The sequence below is a fragment of the Schistocerca nitens genome, chromosome 8 (assembly GCF_023898315.1).
Source record: "Schistocerca nitens isolate TAMUIC-IGC-003100 chromosome 8, iqSchNite1.1, whole genome shotgun sequence".
In the NCBI taxonomy this organism is placed as follows: domain Eukaryota; kingdom Metazoa; phylum Arthropoda; class Insecta; order Orthoptera; family Acrididae; genus Schistocerca; species Schistocerca nitens.
Window position 1 is genome coordinate 268,533,849 of NC_064621.1, and position 26,089 is coordinate 268,559,937.

Below are 26,089 nucleotides of genomic sequence, written 5' to 3' on the forward strand. Positions count from 1 at the left end.
AGAATGTAATTAGTATCAAATCTAAAGTAAGCTATTCACTATTATTCCGAATTCTGTCGCTTGACTCCTGCATGTGCGAAAAAATGGGGAGACTGTGGTCAGTACGCGATAGTTCCAAATTACATTTCAACAAAAGCCGGCAGTCGGTTTGACGGCTAAAGCATGTAAGTCTTACGTTCTAAATATCGTAACATCTCCGGAACTATCTATAGAACATAGCAAAATAAAATGTTGATTTGTCTCCGTGAGATATGTGACGCTTATAACAAGTATTTCTATACACCCGTTTTTAAAAGCGATGTTGACAAAGTAAAGCCATTACAGAAAACTAGACGTCGTTCAGTGAGGACATCCCTACACTTCAGCTGAAAATAAAATTACGATTTCTTAAAGGGATGGGGAAATATTTGAGGTAGACACCTTCACTGACATTCTCTATATAACTAGGTCACAGACACAAGATACTCAATTGCAGTTTTTCTCTTTGATAATAAAGCTCGTTCTGCGTGAAATTAGACTCATTTACGCTTGACAGAGTACAAGAAATGAGGAATATTCGTGATAAATTAAAACTCTGAGCCGTACTGCACCAGTACTTCCAGACAATGAAAGTCCACGGAGCATGATCGACTAATAGCTCTAAGAAACCATCACCATCTTACCAATGAAGTCTTTCTACAAAATACTTCGTCGGATTTCTTATGATGTAACCTTTAAAGATAGATCAGCCAGTATGTATTCTGCTGTGAAAAGGGAATATACGTTTGTCTTTGCTCCTGAAGGAGAAATTATCTTTTCAGTATGAAATATTGTATAAATTCAAGAACATTAAAGCAACATAAGGAGGTGGACAAGAATCTTTGTGCTTGCAGTCGTAACTATGACATTTACAAGGCAGACATACATCAAAAGGCATAGGTAAATAATGGGTCACGTTAGTGATTTTCATATGAAATACAGTAGTTAAGATGCACCATAAGTAGGCTTCTTCAACCTAATTGTATATAGCACTTGTAGATAGAGATAAAATTAAGTTTCAGATTAGTAGAAACGAATAAAATTCGTTCGTTATCACTGTAAGTGGTTTAGTGAAGATGCGTTACCTGTGAATGAAATTTCTAAGAGTTGTGCATATTCGACTGGTCTGTTGAATTTCCCATAGGTAATTCCTGATACATTGGGGAACTACGAGCGAAATGTAGAAATTAATACCTCCACAGTTTGGTAGCTTTATGGCATTCCATTAACAATGAGTTTTCCACTAGATGTGGCATAGCTAATTAAACTTTTGTATACTTTCTCGCGAAATTGCTGCCAATATTAAGGACAGAAGGGTTGTAACACGCTGTTAGATATATCGTGGGGGTGAATAACCTTTAGTGCTGTGTACTGAAGCTGTCCTTGTTGATTCAAACCATTTTCAAGAATAGGTCACATATAGGAATGTACGTAAATTAACCACGAACATTCATAAACTTTCACGTCATTTTCTTGGGCATGACGTACCAGTGTCCTTGTTTTGGTGAGAATTACATCATGTAGTAATAGTAATGATAATGGGGTCAGTATTGTCTACGTTTTCTTACAGTTCTGTAATTTACATTTTCATACAGCAATACGTATATCATTATTTCTGTAGTAAATAAGGGTTTGCATCATGAAAAGCTTTCGTCATAGCTTTGAGGGTATTACTATCAACCTCCAATTCTTATTCATGGCTGTTAAAAATATTTCTACTACACTACTACATTAGTAACATCAAAATCTTTAATCCACTTTTGTACGATCACATTAAGGTGACAAGCCTGTACAAATAGAAAATACCATCTAGAACAATATAAAGGGAAATACCACAAAACCAGTTTAATGACCACAAAACTAGTAGCAGGAAATTTGGAAGCCAAGTTTAAATTCGTAATAAGAATGTTATGGGAATGTGATTATCCACGGAAGTATCAGTTTACAGAACACTTCTTCGGCCGACTCCTTGGTGTTGCTCTTCTGTTTGGGATTGTTGTCAGGTAGGATTAACAGAAGGGAGAGACGAGATCCTTAGAAGGGTGGAACGTTTCGTCACGGAATTGTTTAGTCGGTGAGAGGGTATAACAGAATGACACTCTTAGACGCTATAAGAGATACGTTGTGTGAAACTGGGAGATTTACTATTAGCATTCCGAGAGGGAACTTTCTAGGAAGAGTCAGACAACATACTACTACCTCCCACAAACGCATCACGAAATGAGCACAACGAGAAAATTGTGGAAATTTGAATTAACTCGAATATTTACCGATTATAGTAATGCCCCTCACGAAATTCAGGAATAGAACAGGGAATGAGCGTACTGGTGGTGGTACCTGATATATTCGCCACCATATGGACGGTTGCCGAACAAGCTGCAGATGTAGATGTGAAATCTGTCATTTGTTCACTGGATGCTATTGATCTATTCAAAATCTTTAAAGTTTACCAGTTACACGTCTCATACTTGAGTAGAATCATGAGTATTGATTAGGAATTTACTCGTTAGGAGCCGAAATTAACTTTATACGAGGCCATACTAACTGAAATTTGGACTAGAAATATTCTTTCGTCTGCAAGATATTATCTTGTGTGGCAAAAGTGTGAATATATTTAAACTTGAAGATGAATTAGTAATGCTGATTTCGTTAATCCTGCCAGCTGTCTTGAGTACATGTATTGCTAGAGCTTACCGTCTATTTTCTGCCTCAGAAATCTGTTGTACTCTTCGTCACTAACGGGTCACCAATGCAGGACCTTTGGATGACAACACGAATTGAGTGTAAGGAACGGGATGTAATGTGTCTGACAGAAATTAAGTTCCATCCAATTGGCTGTAAATTTTTCTTTCTTTGTGGACAGTTATTCGCTGTACCATCAAATTCGCGCAGCCATTTGTTGCTCTATATGTGTTAAATCCGCAGTGCAGAGATTTCCAGTAAATGTTTTGTCCTTATATAACTGCTCTAACTGCTCTTAGTTGCGTGTTGTAGAGTTTACTATGGGATTATGGTCTAAGGATTCTTGGGAGAATAGAGCGACGTGGTGGGGTAAGGATGAAGGAATAGTGGATGATGGACCGCTACGTGAGTATGTAATTTTTATTTTATTTTATTTTTAATTTTTATGTTACTTCTTTTACCTTGTTTATTCTATCTACAATTTTTATTTTATTTTATTTTTAATTTTTATGTTACTTCTTTTACCTTGTTTATTCTATCTACAGGGTGTAACAGGTATAAATGTTGATATTTCATTGGTGACTGACAGGTGTTCTGAGCACCATTACATCAGTATTTACTTCACTTCCGGAATAATAATTTTAGCTATTAGAAGTGATATGATTTTTGGTTAGTTAGTGCCTCTGTATGTCAAGAACAAAAAGTAATGCATACTTTCCCCTTGACCGTAGGTCAGGTATTGAAGTGTGACACATGGACACAAAACGGGTAGTCTATACTGACAGGGGTAGTCCGCTTACTTGTTAGTGGTACAGTTACAGCTACAAAGAAACATCAGGTCGTCAGTTTTGTGAGATGTTTGTGGGAAGGCAGTTCAATGCAGAGAAAAACCAATCAATAGTCTGATGTGTGTATATATTAAGGTACCGCATGTAAAAATGTGTGTACATATAGTCCTTAATTTGTGACAGTATTCATTACCGGTACCACTCAAATCGCAGATTTAGAGACGTTGTGCGATAGAATTTTGTTTTTCATCAGTAAATTGATTTTATTCATATTGTTAAAATACGTAAAAATAAAGGTACGCCACAATATCAGAACCTCTGTCTTAAAAAATTAAGCACTAAGTACAAAAACGCTCTTCTCTGTCACCTCATCTATTTCATGGCGGATCCAAAGAAATACCAGTTTGAAAATGTTGCTCTTCAACAAAAAGCAAACTAACCGTTTATTACTTTTACAGAACCTGTAAAAGTCTAGAAGTTGTAGACTGTCTATTCTCATCTTGCTGTACTGATTATTAAAAATCCCATTCAGAGGAAACTTCCCAGAATTGCAGACTACACAAAGAAAGTCGTAATCATGCAGCTGCATTTTTCTACAAGTTGAGAACTGAGGTTATGATTGTTCCAGTTTGTAAAGTAGTGCTCCTTAGCTTTCAAGGAATAACCAAAAACAGGGTGTGCAGAATCAAGAACAACATTCTAAGGTATGGGCCGTCTCCAGATGTTAAAAGAGGTTCCCATAAAACCAGACCAAAAAGGATATCAGATCCAACAGTTAAAGTGACTGAGTGCTGTATTAAGTTCTTTAAAGTAAGGCAGCCACACGACCTTCTGCATGAAAAAGCAGCCTGAAAATACCTAACATAATATTTGACCATAAGTGATACGCATCTTGAATTTTTACCATATCAGTCTTCCTTATAAGAGCTTCAGGACAGTGTGTAACTTTTAAAATAACTTTGAATATTCCAAGTCTATTACAGATAGTATATGTGATTCTGAAAACAGCAAAACACAGGCTGAGAAGAGTCGATTACTAGCGCAAAAAAATATTTCACTTGTAAAGGGCAGAAGCTTTTGTTGCTATGTTACTACACTACATTCTAAGAACAAAAGCAAGAACCCATTAACAATAAGTCATGTTTTTAGATGTAACACTTGTCCTTATCGCATTTGCAGTGAAATGCCACTTACTGTATAAAGCCCTTATGGTACGATGTTTTTGGGATTCACAGTGTGGCAGACGAGACGGTTTCTATTTAACACTGTCCTGAAAGATGGCAAAGTCCTATGAACTCACATACATGATTTTTAACTTCATGAACGTAATTTGATTAGTAAATAGAAGAGATGAGCTTTGCTGGCTTAAAAGGTAGCATTCCCAAGTAGGCATGGAACTTTGTAGTTGATGGAATTTTGCGGGCATGTAGAGATGAAAAAAATAGTGCATTACGTATTTTGTTTTGTTTGTGACCAGTTTTGCTACAAAAGGGTAAAACACAACACGAAAACTAATGTTACTTTTTAGATTAGGACGGAATATCTTCGAAAAGATGATGTTTAAAGAAAGTTTCATATAATATTTATGTGCAATTAAAGTTTTTGAAAACTGAGTAATCAACATTTGTAATAATTAGAAGCTTTTCAGGTACTCACCACCATTAATTAATTTTTAAAAATGAAAGCTATTGTTGCAACTTAAATTACAGAAGCTTTCAAGCCACATAATCCTTGTATAATAAAGCTGGTTTCTGAAATACCATTTTTGGAAAATAAGCTGTATAAAGAATGCTGTCTTAGTGTTTTCTACATTCTTAATTCAAACAGCTAAACATTCATTACTACCCTAATTATTAATTTCACTTATATTTATCTTTAGTTTTAAATTAAAATTTTACATTTTACATTCAGATTTTATAGTTTTTTAGTTTACTGTTTCACATATGTGGATTTTGTGATTTGAAAATAGTAAACACCTCATTTTATGACAGAAAATAATTACAATCTGTAAATAAACTCTTAAAACAAATGCTATTTTACGCCATACAAACAAAATAAACAAAATTTCCTCATCTAATTTGTACGACAGAGAAGTCAATATAAAACAAAATTCAGTAGGATTTCAAAGAGTCACAGATGATCCACTGATTATAGCGATTTCTTCGAGGGAGGTTTCACTAGATTTGAAAGTCTTGGGGAAGAGAACTGATCATTTACTAATGAGTGGAGCTTGATTCTACTGTTTCTGAAACAGAGGCTGACATCATTATCATTCTACTGAAATAGACCTTTAAAACTAATCTAGAAGTTACATCGAAATCAGTATAAGTCCAATGGCTGTAACTGTGCCGTCGAGCCTTTTGCAATCACCACATCAATAAGTTTATTGTCCAAAGGTGCAATGCTCTAAACGGTTCTTCCACCTTGTTCTCCACAAAAGTGTAAAAGTCATACAGATATTTTTCCATCACTGGGATGAAAATATATTTCAAATATCTCTGACGTGGTCTGATGTTTGTTTACTAGATTGAAATTCTCTCAGAAGAGCATTTGGAGTAACAAGAAGAGATTTTCGATTTCCTGTCCAAACTCGCAATTAGTTTCCATGAGAACTATGAGGAGGCAGGTGGACACTGCGGAAAATTTCGTTTTGAGGACAAGAAAGAATGGTGATCCCAAAGGACTCCTCGGCTCAGTGACAGCCGTGGAACAAATACATCTGTCGATGTTTGTAAGAACTTTTTGAGAAGATTTTCAATCCTAACAGTCACTAATGAGTTTGATGTCAATCTCCACGTGAGAAACAGTATAATCAAGCTGCAGTCGTTAGAACATAATCAATTCTCTTCGCCGAGGCTTACCGATGTCCAGAAATATGCTAGAGACAGATCAGTATTTTTGAGGACCACCAATGACAGTTGGAGAACCTGCTGAATTGTGATTTATATTGTGTACTCCGCCGTGTATATTATGTGAAAAAATTTCGTTTATTTTATGTGTATTTTATCTTACAGGTCCGTCTTGATCAAATAAACCTTTACACTTCACAATTACTGGTTTTGATTACTGCCATCTTCATATATGTTACAAACATAAACAGTATGTAACCAACTAAGTTCAGTTTGCTGACGCTAAATCTATAAAAGTCCTGGTGCTACACAAGAAAGATAACAAGTGTTTACGTGATTAACAGCCATGTATACCAGCCACACGTACCATAAAATATTCTGATGTAGTAAAAGTTTGTGTGACATAGACGGGCCTGTAAAACAATGTGCTAAAAACACGATAATGGACTCGTTTTCATACTTTATGTCTTCAATTGATAAATTTATGTGCATATTATAAAAAATTATCTTTTAAAAACTTTCAAAATCATTTGAGATAAAAACTGGGGTTAGACAAGGTGATGGATTATCACCTCTGTTATTTAACTTAGTTCTGGATAGAGTCATGGCAGAATGGGAAAAAGAACTCAAAAAAGAAAAGTACTGGAAACCAATATCACTGGGAACCAAAAAAGATGACCTACAAATCCCCTACTTAGCCTACGCAGACGATCTTGCAATAATGGCAGATTCTAGTGAAATGGCAGTCAAACAGATAGAAACCTTAAAAGAGTGTGCAGGAAAAGTTGGCCTACAAATATCTTTTGAGAAAACGGTGTTTACAACAACAAATCTAGAAATTTCTAAGTTACAAACCAAATATGGAGAAATTAAGAGGATACCATACTTTAAATATTTAGGAGAAATAATTTCTGAAAAATATTCACAACAAGAAAGAATATTAAAAGCTCGTAGGGGTCTAGGGCTGGTCCAAAACATTTACAATAAAAATGTCTATCTATAAATACAAAAATTAAACATTATAAGTCGGTAATTAAACCAATAATGCTATATGCCAGCGAAACCTTGACACTTAAAAGGAAAACAGATATGGAAAACCTGAAGAAAGAGGAAAGGAAAATCATTAGGAAAATTCTGGGACCAAGATGGACCAAAGAGGGGTATAGATTACAGAAAAATTCTAAAATTGAAGAATATTCTAACATAGAGATAGACATGAGGAAGAGGCGTCTAAAATTCTATGGCCACATAATGAGATTTCCCGATCACAGACTTACAAAGAAAATAGTAAGATACGTAGCATCCCTTGTTAATGGAGGAGAATGGATCAAAAATGTAAAGAAAGATCTGGAATTAGCCAACATTACTACTGAAGACATGAACAAAAGAAACAATTTCAAACTTAAAGTTGACAAATGGGAGGTCAAACCAGAGACAAAAGCGCCGAGAACTGGAACAAAATGGAGCGAAGAAAGAAAAGCTGAATTCTCGCAAAGAATGAAGACCTGGTGGGCAAACAAGAAGAATAAGAAGCCCCAGAAGTGAACCATCTTTACTTAGCGTCTTCCATGTTGGGAGCTTTACGACTAATAATAATAATAATAATAATCTTTTAAATATTTCATGACAGATTATGATTATTGTAATTATTTTCCATTATAATAATGAATTTCTTACTATTTTCAATTCAGAAAATACATGTACCTGAAACATTAAACTAACAAACAAAAATTAAATTATTAATGTAAAACTTAAAACAAGAATTTAATTATAAATTATGAGTAAATAAATAATTAGAATAGTAATAAATGGTTAAGTATCTTAATTAGGGATGGTAGAAATATTCCAACAGCACACTGTATTCAACTAGATTTGTAAAAATAGTATTTCAGGTGCCAGCTGGATGAACAAACATTGAAACCTTCTTGTTTAATTGAAGTATGAAAATATTTTATGTGTGGTCAAAGCGACCTCTTTCCGCCGTTTTAGGAATGTCAGAAACTCTGCCGTTCTAGTGTTAATCCTCCGCTCGAACGGCAGCAGGCACGGATGATTCACAAGGATGTGGAACATAGGTTGTGTGTCTCATTGCAAAACTATCATTTTGGCCCATGGAACAGGCGTATCGTTATTAAGAGAACTCCTAGTAGAGGATATAATACTTTCGTACTTTTGTACGACAAGAATCTGGTATTCAGCCAGCTGGAGGCATATTCTGTGACGCAATCCCTGCATGAAGGAAACAAAACCTTCGTGATGGGTGTACTTCTTGGTATCAGCGATGAAAACTGTAATGAAGAAGAGGAGATGAAATGTAGTGGTAATAACAGTGATTTATGTGGGGACAAATAACAAGGAATAATGGTAACAGTAGCAATAACGTATAATTATTTTGTTGTGAACGAAATTATACTATCTTGCTTTCATTATTATATGCCCTCGTTGACAACAATTTGAAAACACATTGAATTAACCCAGAGAAAAACAGTAGAGTTTCTTTTGTCTCAACTTTCTACAAATATCGATCAAGGGCAAAGAAAATGGATTATCTGTCTATTGTACACGTAAAAATGAACTTTAGTGAAAAACACTTCCCTGTTTAAAATGCTATACATATCGTTTGGACGCTTTCTATGCTTCAGCTCAAATGGTGGAAGGGTTACTTTGGCTCCTGAAAAGTCAGTGTTTGTAAGCAATTACTGACATAATTATGTATCATTTTTATTGTAGACTGTGAGCTGCTTTGAATATTGGCCTTATGTTGTTACTCTTTTTATCTTCGAGAATGTTTTGATTTTTATTTATGGTTTCCCGTATTAAATGTTCGTCCTGAAAAGAGAGTTCCCTTAATTTTATTTTTATGCCCTAAGACAGACATGTCTGTTTGTATCCCAGTCTGATGTTGATTTTCTTTTATTAAATATTCAGTACAGTTTTGAGATGCCTGTGGTATGAGGATAGTGTCTTTCAGTAATAATCAAAATGTCCACGGTCCCCGATTCGAAGTCCACCACTGCTTAAATTCTGAATAAAAATTAGTTGCAATGGCGGCCGAAGCTTTTCGATGTACGAAGTCACCGTAGTTCTGCCAACAGCTCGTCATAGAGGCCGGAGGAGCGGACAGAAGTTCAGGGCACACTCTTGCTCTTGGGGTGGGAAACCTCGTAAAAGGCGGAAGTCAACAAGTATCAACGGCATGAGGATGCAGAAGGCAACAGAAACAACTGTATTAAAGGCCCGTACTGTGTATTCGCAGGACATGTAGCCTGTAATTGAAAGTCTGTAACATGATCTCTCCACTGGCAAAATATTCCGAACTAGCCCCCTCATTCAGATCTCCAGGAAGGTCTGCAGATGGGTAGCTGACCATGAGAAAAAGATTCAACAACCAACTAAAGGGAAACGCTCTAGCATTAGGGGCGTGGAATGTCAGGAATTTGATAGTGGCAGGAGAAGCTAGAATATCTAAAAAGGCTAATGATAATGCTCATTTTAGATATAGAGAGGGTCCCTGAAATGAGAGACACTGAAGCTGATCACATAATTATAGGGTAATATCAACAGCAGCAGGAACTGGTATCACAGGATTACGATTCGTTATGAATAGAAAGGTAGGTTAGAGAGCGAGATACGGCGAACAACTCTGTGATTGGATTTTTCTCATCAGAATCGACGGAAAACTAACGCCAACAACAATATTCGGATATACATACCGCAAGCAAGCAGAAGAAGAAAGTACATGAGGATATTGAGCGAGTGATTCAGCACATAAAGGGAGCTGAAAAGCCGATAGTCATGGGGGGTGGGAATGCAGTTGTAAGAGAAGGAATACAAGAAAGTGTTACCTGACAATATGGTCTCGGTCGGAGGAATGAGAGAAGAGAAAGTGTAATTTAGTTCTTCAATAAATTTCTGATCGCAATAGCATCGATTTCTAGTCAGAAGAGGGGGTGGTAAAGTGGAAAATACCAGGGTGTGTGGATAGATTTCAGCTATATTACATTATGGACAGACAGAGGTTCCAAAATCAGATATTAGATTGTGAGGCGTTCCCAGGATCAGATACGAACTCAGATCACAATTTAGTAATGATGAATAAGTGGCTTCAGTTTAAGAGAGACAGGAAGGATTAGTGTGCAAAGAAGTGTGATATGGAAATACTAAGAAATGAATAGATACACCTTAAGATCTCTGAGGCTATAGAAATTTTAAGAATGAATAGCCCAGTAAGCAGTTCAGTTGAAAATGAATGGATATGTCTAAAGAGGGCAATGGCATAAGTTGGAAATAAAATCACAGCTACGAAGCAGGAAACTAAGAAGAAACAAAGGCTAACAGAAGATGTATTTCAGTTGATCGAAGAAACAAAGAGAAAGAAAAATTTTCATGAAAATTTAAGATTATAGACACATTAATCAATTTTTAATAAATTAAACAGCAAGTGTAGCGAAGCTAAGGGAAATGGTTGCATGAAAAATGTGAAGAAATGTAAAATAATTGTCTGAAGAACTGGCTTAAAAGTTAAAACCACCTACGGTTATATTTAAAGCAATAGTGGTAACATTAAGAGAACAGTGAGAATCCCACTGTTAAATGAGGACGAGAGAGTGGATTGTTCGGAAGCATACATTACAGTCTTCTGTAAGGGGAATGACTAGTGTGATGAAGTGACAGAAGGAGAAACAAGAGTCGATAAGGAAGAGGTTTGGAGTGCAGTATTACTATCAGAACATAAGACTGAGTAAGGCAGAAGGGAAACATAGCATTCAGTCAGAATTGCTAAATGTATTTGGGAGAAGCGGCTACCAAACGGCTGTTCAAACTGATATCTAGAATGTATGAGGCGGCTGTACGCCATCAATCTTTCGGAAAATCATAATTCACTCAATTTCGAACATTGTAAGGGTTTACAAGTGCGAGAGTTATCACACAATCAGCTTAACAGCTTATTCATCCACGTTGCTGACATCAGTAGTACGTTGATGAATGGAAATGGAAACTTCTAGACGTGGAGAACTAAATATCTTGTGTATTTTTTTTTTTTAATCTGAAGGTGAGACCATTCGGAGAAAGCAGTCAAAGATACTTTTAAGAACTTTACCATTTCTTCTGTTTCTGTACATATGCTTGGATTGATTACGATACTATTGTTATTTGCGAAAATAAGTAATTCTGCTTGTTCTGTACTAGACGGAAGTCGTGTGTATGAGGAACAGTAGTGGACTCAAAATTGAACTTTGGGGAACCTCATTTGTGATTTCTCCCAGATCATAATTACGTGCCTGGACTGTACTGCTTGAGTTACTGAGTACAGCTTCCGGTATTCTTTTGGTCAGATATGACATAATCTATTGGTTGGCTATACCATCAATCACATAAAACGTTAGTTTATCTAGGGGAATTCTGTGATTCAGACAGTCACGTGCAATACAGAGGTTGCAGAAAATAAGAACCGATGTGGTTTCATAATTTAAATCTCGTAAAATCTAGCGAGTGAACCTGTAAATGGCATTCTCAGTACAGTAACCCATCTGAACCCTAACTGTAATTTGCTAAGTATACTATTGTTGCTAAGGTGATATACTATTCTAGAATACATAATCTTCTCAAAAATCTTGATAAACGATGTCAGTAGTGTAACAGGTAGGTAGTTATTGATATCTCCCTTATGACCTTTCTTAAAGATGGATTTAACAAATAGAATACAACAAATAGTATACAGCATAAGTATGCTACTGATCTACACAGCCACCATGAAAAAATAACTGGATGTAATGTTGCAAATCAATGTGAAATTTAAGAAGAATGTAAGGATTGTAATAGGAAGGGGAATGGTCGATTCTGGTGCACTGGGAGAATTTTAGAGAAATGTGAATTATCGGTAAAGGAGACTGTAGTACAACCCATGCTTCGGTACTGCTTGAATGTTTCGGATTCCAACCGGGTCTGACTAAAGCAAAATACAGAAGCAATTCACTGACGAGGTTAGATCACGGAAGTATCACGGAGATGGTTCGGGAGCTCCAGTGGGCATCCCTGGAAGGAAGGCGACGTTCATTTCGAGGAACACTATGGAGAAAAATTTAGAGAACCGGCATTGGAAGGTGACTGCAGAGCCATTCTGGTGCCGCCATCATACATTTCGCATAAGGACACGAGGATAATATAAGATAAATTAGGTTTCGTATGGAGGCATATAGAAAATTATTTCTTTCGCTCTATTCGTGAGTGGAAGAGAGAATGTTACTAGTGGGGGTAAGAGGTACTCTCCTCCACGCACTATACCGTGCCTTATAGGATATGTATGTAGATGTAGATGTCATACGTCTGAGCATCTTTATTTCAGTTTTTTAAAATGTTCAAATGTGTGTGAAATCTTATGGGACTTAACTGCTAAGGTCATCAATCCCTAAGCGTACACACTACTTAACCTAAATTATCCTAAGGACTAACACACACACCCATGCGCGAGGGAGGACTGGATCCTCCGCCGGGACCAGCCGCACAGTCCATGACTGCAGCGCCCCAGCTTTTTAATTTGACCCAAAAAAATAGATTATTGTAGTTGTAATTTCGTTTTCATGCTTTTAAAGCGCCGTTCGCATTGCTATCCGTTGCTTTTTTATTGTGCATTCGCTGGTGTGTTAATGAGCTATCACCTATTTTAGATGCACTTTCTTTCCACTGTATCGTATCATAATTCAACTCTCAATATGATACCGGCATGCAGGTGTTAAAATATAAGTAAAATAAAAATTTAATGCACGTACGGGTAGCAGTTTTACGACGAGTTGTCTCAAGCTGCAGAACAGCTGTGTCCTTTCATTGTAGACGGTGTTCTGTTACCGCGCTGGAGTGAGTGGTTTAAATAAATGTTGTGTGGAAGAGTTTAAGTACTTAACTGAAATACCGTTGTTAACTACTGTAATATCCTTAAGCTCTTTTCTTTACAATTTCTCAATCTGCGACAAATATATACGAAAGAGGAACATATCATAATGTAATATGATCGCTTTTCATTTCCTCTTTCAGTAAGTCGCCAGTGTCAATCAAAATTATATCATCAGTTGTACTCCTGAAATGCCCTCAGCTTATTGGCAGTAAGAAAATTCTTCAAAAGTGTGACTTGTAGTGTAGCGGAAGTTCCCCTTTTTGACAGACGTGAAAGTGTGATGCAGCCTATTACTCTCGTGCCTTCTACTTTGTAGATACGCTCTTGTCTGTTTCTCGGTGAATTATCCGACAACTGCTTAACACAGTCCACGACTTCTCATCAAACATCAGTACTTCTACAGTTAGGCCATCATCTCTCTATTCATATTAAACTACCTCATTCTTGTTCGAAGTCTACGTTTCTTCGTTTGTATGTTGGTAAGAAAGCTATGAAACGTACAAAATCATACGAACAAAATTTACGAAATTATTCTTCACCAAATAAAATACCATTGTTTCAATCAGTTATTTGCAAGTATTACAGCTGAGTGTAGATTTACATCTCACAAATACAACTGTTACGTACGCAGGACAACACTTGCAACTTTGATGATACCAAGTTGTTTTGCACGGTTCATCATGCTAGAAACATTACACTAAACAATTCGCGACGCGAAAATAATATCTCCAAAAGTAGATCATCCCTCTAGTGTTACATCGCCATGATTTGGAAACTGCCATCACAGTAACGAGTTGAATAATTCAAAAGTCATCAAGATTAGGCCGGACGCCATCTGAGCTACTTACTGTTTCCTACCGTAGCATTTAAACAAGTAATAAAAAATTTAAATTATATGCGGCTATCGAATTGCTTAGTGCAATTTTTTTATTGTTTCTCCTATTGCCACCCAGACGGGAACGAACACACTTATATTCGTTGTGGTGTAGCTGAATACAGTATACGAATGTCATTATGTCACGCCTGAAATGTACGGAAATAGCATGCGGATAGTTAGCTGCGAGCTGACATGAAAATATATGTTTTCTAGACACGCTCTGTGGCTAATATTCAAGGTCTCCTTGCGGGACAGTTAGGGATTAGCACATTCCCCAAGACTTTAATAGTTGGAACTGCAGCATTATCCTGCAGGAAAATGCCTTCGGGCACCTTGGACATGATGCGTGTGACAACAGAATTTACTTTTCGGGCTTCCAGCACCTGCTAAAAAGTAGTAAATCCGATTTTTCTATATGAAAACTCTTAAATCTTTTAAAATAAAACCAATCTTATTAAACTTCTACATATTTGTTCTTCATATCTTTGTATTTTCAGCCCTCTATCGCTGGAGGGATGTGAATTTTAGTGTCTAGAAAACCTATAAACAGAGAAAACAGTTGCCAATGCTCTTTAGACCATAAACAATACGCTCAGCAGCAGCAATTTTTTACCAGAGTGTACGCTGTTGCGGCTGTCGCCGGTGACTATCACAAGAAATGGATTTGACACTCACATTATAGCAGAAATTCTATCTTTATGTTTACTAGATGACAACTTTACGTTTAATGTGGAGTAAATTATGGTGTAGCGTGATACACTGTATTAGCTACTTATTACAACCATCCGGCAAAATAGACATCGACCAGGAAAAAAAGAGTTCTACTTGTATTAATTTAGACGCTCTGCAACCATTGAAGAATTTACCCCTTGGAAATTCATTGCTGACGATAGCGGCACCAAAACTTTGTATAGCCTTTTCCTTTCCAGGTTAATATATTTTAGATGAAATCACTGTGGATCTTCAAACTATGTCGTATACCGGAAACATTCGGAAGGTATACTTCTGAATGACAGAAACACTTAAGAGCAAATGTACGAAAAACAATTTCACAGTAGCCGATGTTTGAAAACGATACTGCTTTTATTGCGGACACTCGTATCGTCATGAAACTGTTAATTAAACATCAGACTATGATCCAGGATTTGTTAACTGACATTTCAACTCGATAAAAGAAATTCAAAAACCTGTAATTCAAATAATGTGGTGACAGTAAGAATTGTACGGACATTATTGATCATGGATGTTACTTACTGAGTTGCTGGCAACAGTGCGATACATTGCCGGAATGCTATGTAGATAACAGCACCCAGATATTTTCGAAGTCAAATTTTTTTCTTCGCAAGACAACAAATCTGTAGATGTGTAATGCTATAGACTGAAACAGCTTCCCAAAAGGTTCCAAAACAGTAATCCAACTCCAGAAATCACTGCCAACTTACGAAGCTGGAAAGACCAATGGCGAAAAAGTGGCGTCACAGTCGACCAGTCAATCACGTGCGATTTCACCTACGGCCACTCTCTCCCTGTATTTAGTCTGGTTAGTGTGTATGGTGGTCATGTATAACGTAACTATGACGGTGCGTGGAAACAGCGCGCTCTAATTGAATTTCGAATTCGAAGAAGTCGTCCACGCATAGGGCTCCTTCAGCAGGAAAATGCCAAACCACACACGAGCGTGAGGCAACATCTGCAACGCACCGACGCCATGGTTTCACTGTCATTTATCATCCTAAGTGTAGGCCGATTTGGTTCCATCCGATTCTCATCTGTTTCTAAAACATAAGGAACATCTTGTAGGGTTTCACTTTGATAGTTACGAAGCGGTGCAGGCAGTGATAGTAACTAAAACTGAACCTGATGCTGGGAGAAGTGCGTCCGTCACCAGGGTGACTATGTTGGGATATAAATATGATACATGATGAATGAAGATGTAGAATCCTAATAACGTCTGTTTTATTGCAAAAGTCTTAAGAGTTTTCACACAAAAATCGGAGGTACTGCTTTTCAGAAATTTCCCGTAAGTACTGTCGAACGTTCAGCAGCCTTTTCAAAATTAGCAAACGAGCACTGTTCTCATCTGCAATAATTCGCGGCACCCCGATTTCAAAAGCTAAAGAGAGCTATCGATCTTGAGAATCGCTATTTCCTGTGACCTATTACCATATCGTCTCCGGGCAAGTTGGTGTTGATGTGACAACTTCAGAGACAATCGACACTTACCGTACAACACCACTCCACACTATATGGAAGTTCCAGCTCACTGCGGCTCTACTTCACGCAAGCTTTAGTCGTTTGTAGTGTGACGTCAACGTTAAAGGACGCTTGGAAACACGAGATATCAAATCAGCATCCAGTAAACTGTTCTTGCGACACCCTGTCAGGGTGACACATGTTATCATTAGCCACCTACAATAATTTTTTGGTGTACCCTTTCTGGAAGGACTGGAGCCTACTCTTATTTCCAGTCTGTTGCTCTGAGGACTCGATCACTCTCGTTCTGCTACCATTTCACAACAACCCAATGTCTGTGCGATCTGTCAGTGTCATTCTCGCATTTCCCTCAATACTCCTATTCGATCTTTCCAAGAATCCGAAAAATGACGATGGTTTTCACGTGCATCTGGCCACACTCTGTTGCAGTCTCCATCTGAAAAGTTCCAGTAATGTTGAACATAGCCGAGGTGAAATACTCACACAACTCTTCTTGTTTAGGAATGGCTACCTTCCTTACCCATAAAACTGTACATAAGCTCGGGAAAAGTTTAAGAATAAACGTACACTACAATAAGTGAAGAACTGAAGTATGAGTTGTGAAGCATTTTATCAGAGCGTTCATAGAGTAACTAATTCAATTACGCTCATTTTATACTCCCTTGCTTACTACAAGGGGCGTTCAGTAAGTAATGTAACACATATTTATGTCGGCCAGTGCCGACTGAAAAAATGCGTAATTTGTTGTGAGACATTGAGGAATATTCCCGCTTCACCCCTACTTTGTTATGAAGTTCCAATAAGTGGCAGCGCTATACGTGGCCTTCAAAATCGTGTCTGTAATGGAGGCGTGTATCAAGTAGAGAGCTACCTCCCAGTTTCTTTCGGTGGAAAATCAGAGCATCGCAGATGCTTGTAGAATGTCTATCGAGATCTGATAGTGAACAAAAGCACGATGAATCTTTGGGCAAGACTTCTGTCATCATCGCAGCGAGGTCGCGCAAAGCTGTGCAATCTGCCGCGTGTCGGCTGGCCACACACAGCTGTGATTTCTGCAGCGTTGGAATGTGCGGACACTCTTATTAGAGGTGATCGATGGATCATAACCAGTCACCTCGCAGCTCAACTGGGCGCCTCTGTTGATAACGCTGACGCTGGACACCTCTGTCGGTAGTGTTGACACACTCGTCCAACAGTTGGGGTATTCAAAGGTGCGTGCCCGCAGGTTCCACGCTGCCGAACAAAAGACCATAAAGTGCAACGAAGAACCATCTGTGTGAAGTTGCTTGAGCATTAGAAGGCTGAGCGTGACAATTTTTTCACGTTGGCCTCTTCGGCGACCAGTAGAGTGGTATTGTGGAGACAGACAGGCCATTCCAGGTAATGAGGCGTAAGTCGTCGTATTGAACGGAGATAACTTTGATAAATACAGTTTTGAACTCAAAATTGTGGGGATAAATATGAAGTACTGGAATCCTGAATAAAACCAACCTGTTTTAAAAAAAGTGTGTTGAATTTAATATTGAAAGCCCTTCGTTTATAAGGGAGAAGTATTCACCATGCTGTTAGTAAAAATATTTATCTGACTATATGCTCAAGTGTTTTTAATAGAAACAATGTTCCTGTCTCTGTGATACTGAATGTAATACTTCCATGTTACTCGTTGTTCATATGCCCTCGTGTCATGAGTTTTTCACCTCCTATTTTTTTATTCACCCGTTAATACATGGTTTTTCTGCATCCGATCATTTATGTACCTAGAAATAATTTGAATTTTTTCCAAGTATGTACGTACCCATTCTCATTATTCTCAATGGGACATTCCTTTGACCTGGTGTGTCTACACTATCTAAACAACCTGCAGTTAATTGCTTGCGCTGGGAAAGAAGATGAAGCGTTTCTAAATTGGTCTGTAAAACCAATATGCTTAGTGAGAATCAGGTGGGTGATCGCTGCTGCAAAAGAATTTTCCACAATGTCGAAAGGTGTGACGATATGCTATAGTATGTCTAATTCAGCTTTTGAGTCCAATACCAGAAATAATTATTTTTAATTCTCTTGTTGATACCTGCTACACAGCTCAAATTTTTTCTAGCATTCTCAAAATCATAAAACTTTGAACATAGCTGGTAAGATTCAGTGACCGTGTCAGAATTATGTTAGGACAAATAAGCCCTAGGTCACAAATATTAAGTCAAAATTGACCAGGTTTCGACGCTACTATGAGCGTCGTCTTCAGAATTAAACTAACTGTTCTAATACATAATAGGTATATAAGACATTAATAAATTAAAGTGTGTACTGACTGGAAAGAGATGCAGTACTTACAAGTCACATTCTAAAAATATCGAAGCCGGAAAGGCGACGTCATGAGAAGTTGTAAATAAGATAAGATGGCGAGCCGCTAAGGGCTGCTCGTACCTGAGTGAACACGGGTTGCAACCCGCGAACCACAGTTGCTCGGCGCCGGTTTTGGGGAGTACCATTTTTCCATGCGCGATGTGCTTTAACCATAACTGCCACCTACCGTCTGTGAGTGACTAATGAAAGCTAAAGTCGAACATAGGTGGTGATACCATTACCGTTAATGGTGGGCGTTTCTCGTTCATAATGTTTGGTTCGCGTCTGGTGGGTTGCCATCATCTATAAATGTAACACCGCAGCGTATCTACTGCTGCTTCAGAGAGCTTACTTCCCCAAAATATCCGACAAGTATCAAACACGAATACCCACCGAGGCGGTTATTGTAATTGGGAATCCTGACAGCACCTTCAAGGATGGAGTTAGAACTCACCCGCTGGGCAGCTTTAGAGAAAACGGCGAGATAAAAATCTTTCTGTGTCGATCGGAAAGAAATAAGTGGCCAGAATAGATCCTACAAGCGGCGGAATGGCGATGAATAATTCACAGGCGTTTCGCGGCTGCCGCATTTACATGGCGCGCTTGTCAGGACAGCTTAATGCACCGGATAACGTCCCAGAAATAACGATTTAGTGTCCGACATCAAAGGTGCAATAAGGCTGCCGACACGGAGATGGCGTTTTCTTTAGAAGAACGGAAGCCCGCTAACCAAATAAGCGTGAGGACATAGCGCCCCTTTTCCACACAACTGTTATCCTTCCAACAGTTTTTCCTGCTTTGCTTTAATGAGCAAACCTGAATCCCAAGGTCCTAGCGAGCAAAAAGTGTTTCATTCCTGCAAAATATTTACTACATTTATACTGTATATAAGTTACAAATTATTATGTTATTTAACACAATATTTGGCGCTTTATTGTCCTAAAACTGAGTGGATACCGTTTATTCGACTTACATTTTTGTGAAACCAATGCAGTTTCAGCCGTTTTAATAATCTAAATCTAATTACCTATTCCGAAAACTTCGACACAGCGCATGTCGGAGGGACTCTTGTGTCGCCAATAGTCGTTTCCTCTCCATTTGAAAATCCAGAGAAAGGAAAGCGACTGCCTGGAAGAGTTTCTAAATTTTCTCATTTGTATTTCACGAAAAGAGCGTCTTCTTTCGCCCACGGGTAACACTTTGAGTTTACGGCGCATTTCTGGAACACTTTGAACTTTTCGCGATTTCAGTCTACAACTGTCTTCGGGAAGCCACCTAATGATATCTCTAAAGGGCACTTATATACTAGTTTCTATTACAGGCATTGGCGTGTCTAAAATTGCACGCGCTCTGATTTTAATAATAAACAAAACCATGATGCGTATCGCCCTTCATGTCGCGTCTGCTGCTGCAGTTCTACGAGCATTCCCAGAATATCTCCATATTTAGTGAATGATCTTGTAACGAATTTCGCTGTTGTCGTTTTGCTCTCCTCTATTCACTCTATCAATCTCGTCTGACACGAATCCCAGCAATATTCAGGTATTGGTTGAACTATAGTTCTGTGAAATGAGATTTTCACTCTGCAGCGGAGTGTGCGCTGATATGAAACTTCCTGGCTGATTAAAACTGTGTGCCGGACCGAGAGCACTTGCCCGCGAAAGGCAAAAGTCCCGAGAAAAATAGTGGTAAGCAATGGGGGAGACGGATAATTTACGATATGTACAAGACCCAAGAGGGAATAATAAGAGTGGATGACCAAGAACGAAGTGCTCGAATTCAAAAGGGTGTAAACAGAGATACTGTCTTTCTCCCCTACTGTTCTATCTGTACATCGAAGAAGCAAAGATGGAAACAAAAGAAGTGTTCAGATGTAGAATTCAATGTGAAAGTGTATAAATGTTACGATTCGCTGATGACTTTGCTATCTTGAGTGCGACAGGGGGAGAATTACATAATCTGCTTAATGGAATGAACAATCTAATGAGTACAGAATATGGATGGAGACTAAATCGAAGGAAAACGAAAGTAATGAGAAGTAGCATAAATGAGAACAGCAAGAAACAACATCGTGATTGATGGTTACGAAGTGGATGAGGTTAAGGAATTGAGCTACCTGGGCAGCAAAATAATCAATGACAGACGGAACAAAGGAAGTCATCAAAAGCAGATTAGCACTGGCAAAAAGGGCATTCCCGGGCAAGAGAAGCCTACTAGTATCAAACATAGATCTTAGAGGAAGAAATTTCTGAGAATGTACGTTTGGAACACAGAGTTTGATAGCAGTAAAGCAAGGGCTGTGGCAAAACCGGAACAGAAGGAAATTGAAGCATTTGAGATATGGTGCTACAGACGAATGTTGACGATTGGATGGACTGATCAGGTAAGGAATGAAGAAGTTTTGAGCAGACTCTGAAAGGAAAGGAATATGTGGAAAACATTGATAAAGAGAAGGGACAGTACGATAGGACATCTGTTACGACATCAGGCAGAGATTGGAATACATCCAGCAAATAATTGAGTGTGTAGGTTGCAAGTGCTACTCGGAGATGAAATGGTTGGCACAGGAGAGGAATTCATGGCTGGCCACATCAAACCAGTTGGAATAATGATGACCCCTGTATTGCCTACTGAGGTATTCCTTATCGCTGTATCTATACGTTAGCGAACTTCAAGCTATCTCGTCATTCCCACTTTCGTGCGTACTGATTCTTCCTCGCTAATCTCCGAATCATCCCACTCCTATTTATTTTTAAATTGTGATCTGTGTCTATATCTACTCTTGGATAAGCCTTACAATCCAGTATCTGATATCGGAATCTGTCTGACGATGATGTAATCTAATTGAAATCTTCCCATATCACACGGCCCTTTCCAAGTTTACCTCCTGCTCCTGTGATTGTTGAACGGAGTATTCAACATTAATCGCTGAAATTTATTGCAGAACTCAATTAGTCTTTCTTCTCTCTCACTCCTTATCCTAAACCCATTTCCTCCTGTAACCTTTTCTTCTTCTACTCCTTTCAGTACAACTGCGTTCCAGTCCCCCATGACTATCTGATTTTCATACCCATTTGCGTACTGTATTTTCCTTTCTATATCTTCATATACTTCCTCTGTCTCCCCATCTTCACTTTGCGATGTCAGCATGTATACCTGAGCAATCGTTGTCGGTGCTGATTTGCCGTAGAAACTGATAAGAATAACCCTACCGCTGGACTGTTCACAGTAGCATACTCTCTGCCATTCCTTTCAATTCATAACGAAACATACTTCCGTTATATCATTTTCTACTGCTGTTGATGTTATCCCTATACTCATATGACGAGATATCGCGGTCTTCTTTTCATATCACTTCACTTACCCCTACTATATCTAAACTGAGCCTTTGCATTTCCGTTTTCAAATATTCTAGCTTCACTACCACGTTCAAACTCCTGATATTCCACGCCCCGAATCGTTTGACGTTACCCTTTCGTTTGTTAGTCTTTTTCTCATGATCTCCTTCCCCTTGGCAGTCCCTCCCAAAGGTTCTAATAGGAGACTATTACAGAATCTTTTACAGATGAGAGAATATTAGGACTATTTTTTCTAATTACTGATCACATGTCGTGTGGATACAGATTATATACACTCCTGGAAATTGAAATAAGAACACCGTGAATTCATTGTCCCAGGAAGGGGAAACTTTATTGACACATTCCTGGGGTCAGATACATCACCTGATCACACTGACAGAACCACAGGCACATAGACACAGGCAACAGAGCATGCACAATGTCGGCACTAGTACAGTGCATATCCACCTTTCGCAGCAATGCAGGCTGCTATTCTCCCATGGAGACGATCGTAGAGATGCTGGATGTAGTCCTGTGGAACGGCTTGCCATGCCATTTCCACCTGGCGCCTCAGTTGGACCAGCGTTCGTGCTGGACGTGCAGACCGCGTGAGACGACGCTTCATCCAGTCCCAAACATGCTCAATGGGGGACAGATCCGGAGATCTTGCTGGCCAGGGTAGTTGACTTACACCTTCTAGAGCACGTTGGGTGGCACGGGATACATGCGGACGTGCATTGTCCTGTTGGAACAGCAAGTTCCCTTGCCGGTCTAGGAATGGTAGAATGATGGGTTCGATGACGGTTTGGATGTACCGTGCACTATTCAGTGTCCCCTCGACAATCACCGGTGGTGTACGGCCAGTGTAGGAGATCGCTCCCCACACCATGATGCCGGGTGTTGGCCCTGTGTGCCTCGGTCGTATGCAGTCCTGGTTGTGGCGCTCACCTGCACGGCGCCAAACACGCATACGACCATCATTGGCACCAAGGCAGAAGCGACTCTCATCGCTGAAGACGACACGTCTCCATTCGTCCCTCCATTCACGCCTGTCGCGACACCACTGGAGGCGGGCTGCACGATGTTGGTGCGTGAGCGGAAGACGGCCTAACGGTGTGCGGGACCGTAGCCCAGCTTCATGGAGACGGTTGCGAATGGTCCTCGCCGATACCCCAGGAGCAACAGTGTCCCTAATTTGCTGGGAAGTGGCGGTGCGGTCCCCTGCGGCACTGCGTAGGATCCTACGGTCTTGGCGTGCATCCGTGCGTCGCTGCGGTCCGGTCCCAGGTCGACGGGCACGTGCACCTTCCGCCGACCACTGGCGACAACATCGATGTACTGTGGAGACCTCACGCCCCACGTGTTGAGCAATTCGGCGGTACGTCCACCCGGCCTCCCGCAAGCCCACTATACGCCCTCGCTCAAAGTCCGTCAACTGCACATACGGTTCACGTCCACGCTGTCGCGGCATGCTACCAGTGTTAAAGACTGCGATGGAGCTCCGTATGCCACGGCAAACTGGCTGACACTGACGGCGGCGGTGCACAAATGCTGCGCAGCTAGCGCCATTCGACGGCCAACACCGCGGTTCCTGGTGTATCCGCTGTGCCGTGCGTGTGATCATTGCTTGTACAGCCCTCTCGCAGTGTCCGGAGCAAGTATGGTGGGTCTGACACACCGGTGTCAATGTGTTCTTTTTTCCATTTCCAGGAGTGTATTTTTAATGTAGTATTTTTCCACAGCCTCTTCATCATGCTGTCGTTAATCATTGCTGATTGTTTCGCTTTTAGGAACAGTTTCCCAACTCGACTTCAAGAGTGTCCTGAAGCTCTGACCGCTCCGCCGCACTATTTGACAAGGCAATTGACAGGATGAGTAGAAATTCTTATGCCTGAAATTGTAGCCCGCTATGCTACATATAAGTGGTTGAGATGTTCGAACTTTGGACCGAGGGGACTTCCAGAACTTTGGTGAAGCAGACATCTGTGCAAGATTTGCATAGCACGGAAGGGTCACAAAAGGGTTCTTTGGTGAATAATGGAGACGTATAATCCCTAATTTCGACCTGTTGTATCAGTAATTTTAAGCTAAAGTGAGCTTTCTTTTTGATAGTTAATAGGTGAAGGTTCAGAGTTAGTCGCCGGTCGAGTGTTTGTCAAAGATATTGCAGTGTTAGTTAACTGTATCCGCCGCTTGTAGGTGGTAAGGTAGAAGTCATGGAGATGGAAAGTGTAAGTGGTTCGTCCTACAGCCACTGCCTGGATTTTTTGGGGTGGACTGATCCTTAGGGGGCCGGACGGTGTGGCCGAGCGGTTCTAGGCACTTCAGTTGGAACCGCGCGACCGCTACGGTCGCAGGTTCGAATCTTGCCTCGGGCATGGATGTGTGTGATGTCCTTAGGTTAGTTAGGTTTAAGTGGTTCTAAGTTCTAGGTGACTGATGACCTCAGATGTTAAGTCCCATAGTGCTCAGAGGCATTTTTTTGATCCTTAGGAGACATTGGTTACACCATGAGATAAAGTAATTGAGGTGGATTTGGAGCGACTGTTGGGTTTTCTGGAGTGTTGGGCAGAGAGCGAAGAAAGCGCTGTGATGAGCGTATTGTGGGTCTGGTGTAGTTGTAGTGGTTAGCGGGAATCAGGTGGTGTTGCTTGAGATGTTAGAAGATGCTTCGGGAGAGGGTGGATTCAATGACTATCTGAGCGCTGAGGGAGGCAGATGAGGCGGTAGGAGGAAGTACGGGGTGTGCTTATAAAAACAGTTACATGTTACTTGTGTAATAAAAAATAATTGACACAAACATGATGATGTACGGTTTAGAAAAAACATCTATAATTAATGAAAAAATACAGGCACGCAAAGTATATTAGCACAGGAACGAATGCTAAAATCTGTCATTACAACCGTTAAAAGTGGAACTGTAATATCATACAATACTATTACGATAGTGATGACATCTACTGGGCTGTTGCATTGCTGGAGTTGCATTTCTAGCGCCGTCGACGTCGCTGTGTTTTCAGTATCTTGCAGTGTGCTCGCCGTGGTCGCCTCGTCCCACACTCCCTGCGACCGTCAACTGCCACTTCTCTCCGAGTTTGTCCACGAACGGTTCACAAGAGGATTAAATAGTCGAAAAGTCTTCAAAAGTAATTTCGTGGTGATCCATTGTTATCAATAAGCGTATTTACGGGATTCAAAAAAATGTTGAAATGTGTGTGAAATCTTATGGGACTTAATAAACTGCTAAGGTCATCAGTCCCTAAGCTTACACACTACTTAACCTAAACTATCCTAAGGACAAACGCACACACCCATGCCCGAGGGAGGACTCGAACCTCCGCCGGGACCTACGGGATTCAGTTTGTGTGTGTGAATTTCAAGTTCTTTCAAGATATCTAGTATCTGTCTCTTGTGTTCTATATAAATTGTTTAAATATTTCTTCGCGGCCCTTCAACAGAATCTTTACACTCTATTGAGAGTGCACCAAATTTTTTATATTACTTATTAATATTTTAAAAAAATGTTTCAACTTTAATTTGCCTTCATCGCAATGTTTTTTAAATTATCAGTTTTACTTGATTGGCCACAGTAAATGTAAGTAGATTTTCAATACTCGAGTATCTTCCCACTTCGTTGCTGTTTCCCGCCCTCCCCAGCTTCCATAGTCCTTTATAATACCACAGGACGACATTCTAGTTTCACTCTTTGATCATGTGACTTGCTGATCTGCATAAACAGAAATGTTAAGCAATAATTCAAGAACAGTGTTAATCGCATTTATTCTTGTTATAATACCGCCAACCGGTTTCAACCCGACGTAGGGGTCATCCCCTGGGCGTTTACACCATTGGTCGACAACTGGTGGTGTCACTCCTGTCTACATAACGGCAGGAAACTAAATAGTTGTAGACAGGAGTGACACCACCAGCAGTCGACCAATGGTGTAAACGCCTAACAAGGGCTGAATGCACCCCGCTTACCAACAACGTTCGGTAGACCTGGACGGTCCTCCATCTAAATACGCGTCAAGCACATAAACGCTTAACTTCGGTAACACGGCGGGAACCGGTGCTGCGGCTGCTGCACATGA

The 26,089-nt window shown here is 39.7% G+C and overlaps 1 protein-coding gene across 1 annotated transcript in view; it reads left to right on the forward strand.

Moving 5' to 3' along the window:
• LOC126199515 (furin-like protease 2) overlaps positions 1–26,089 on the forward strand; it is a 713,209-nt gene that overhangs the window by 168,506 nt on the left and 518,614 nt on the right. The window lies entirely within an intron of this gene.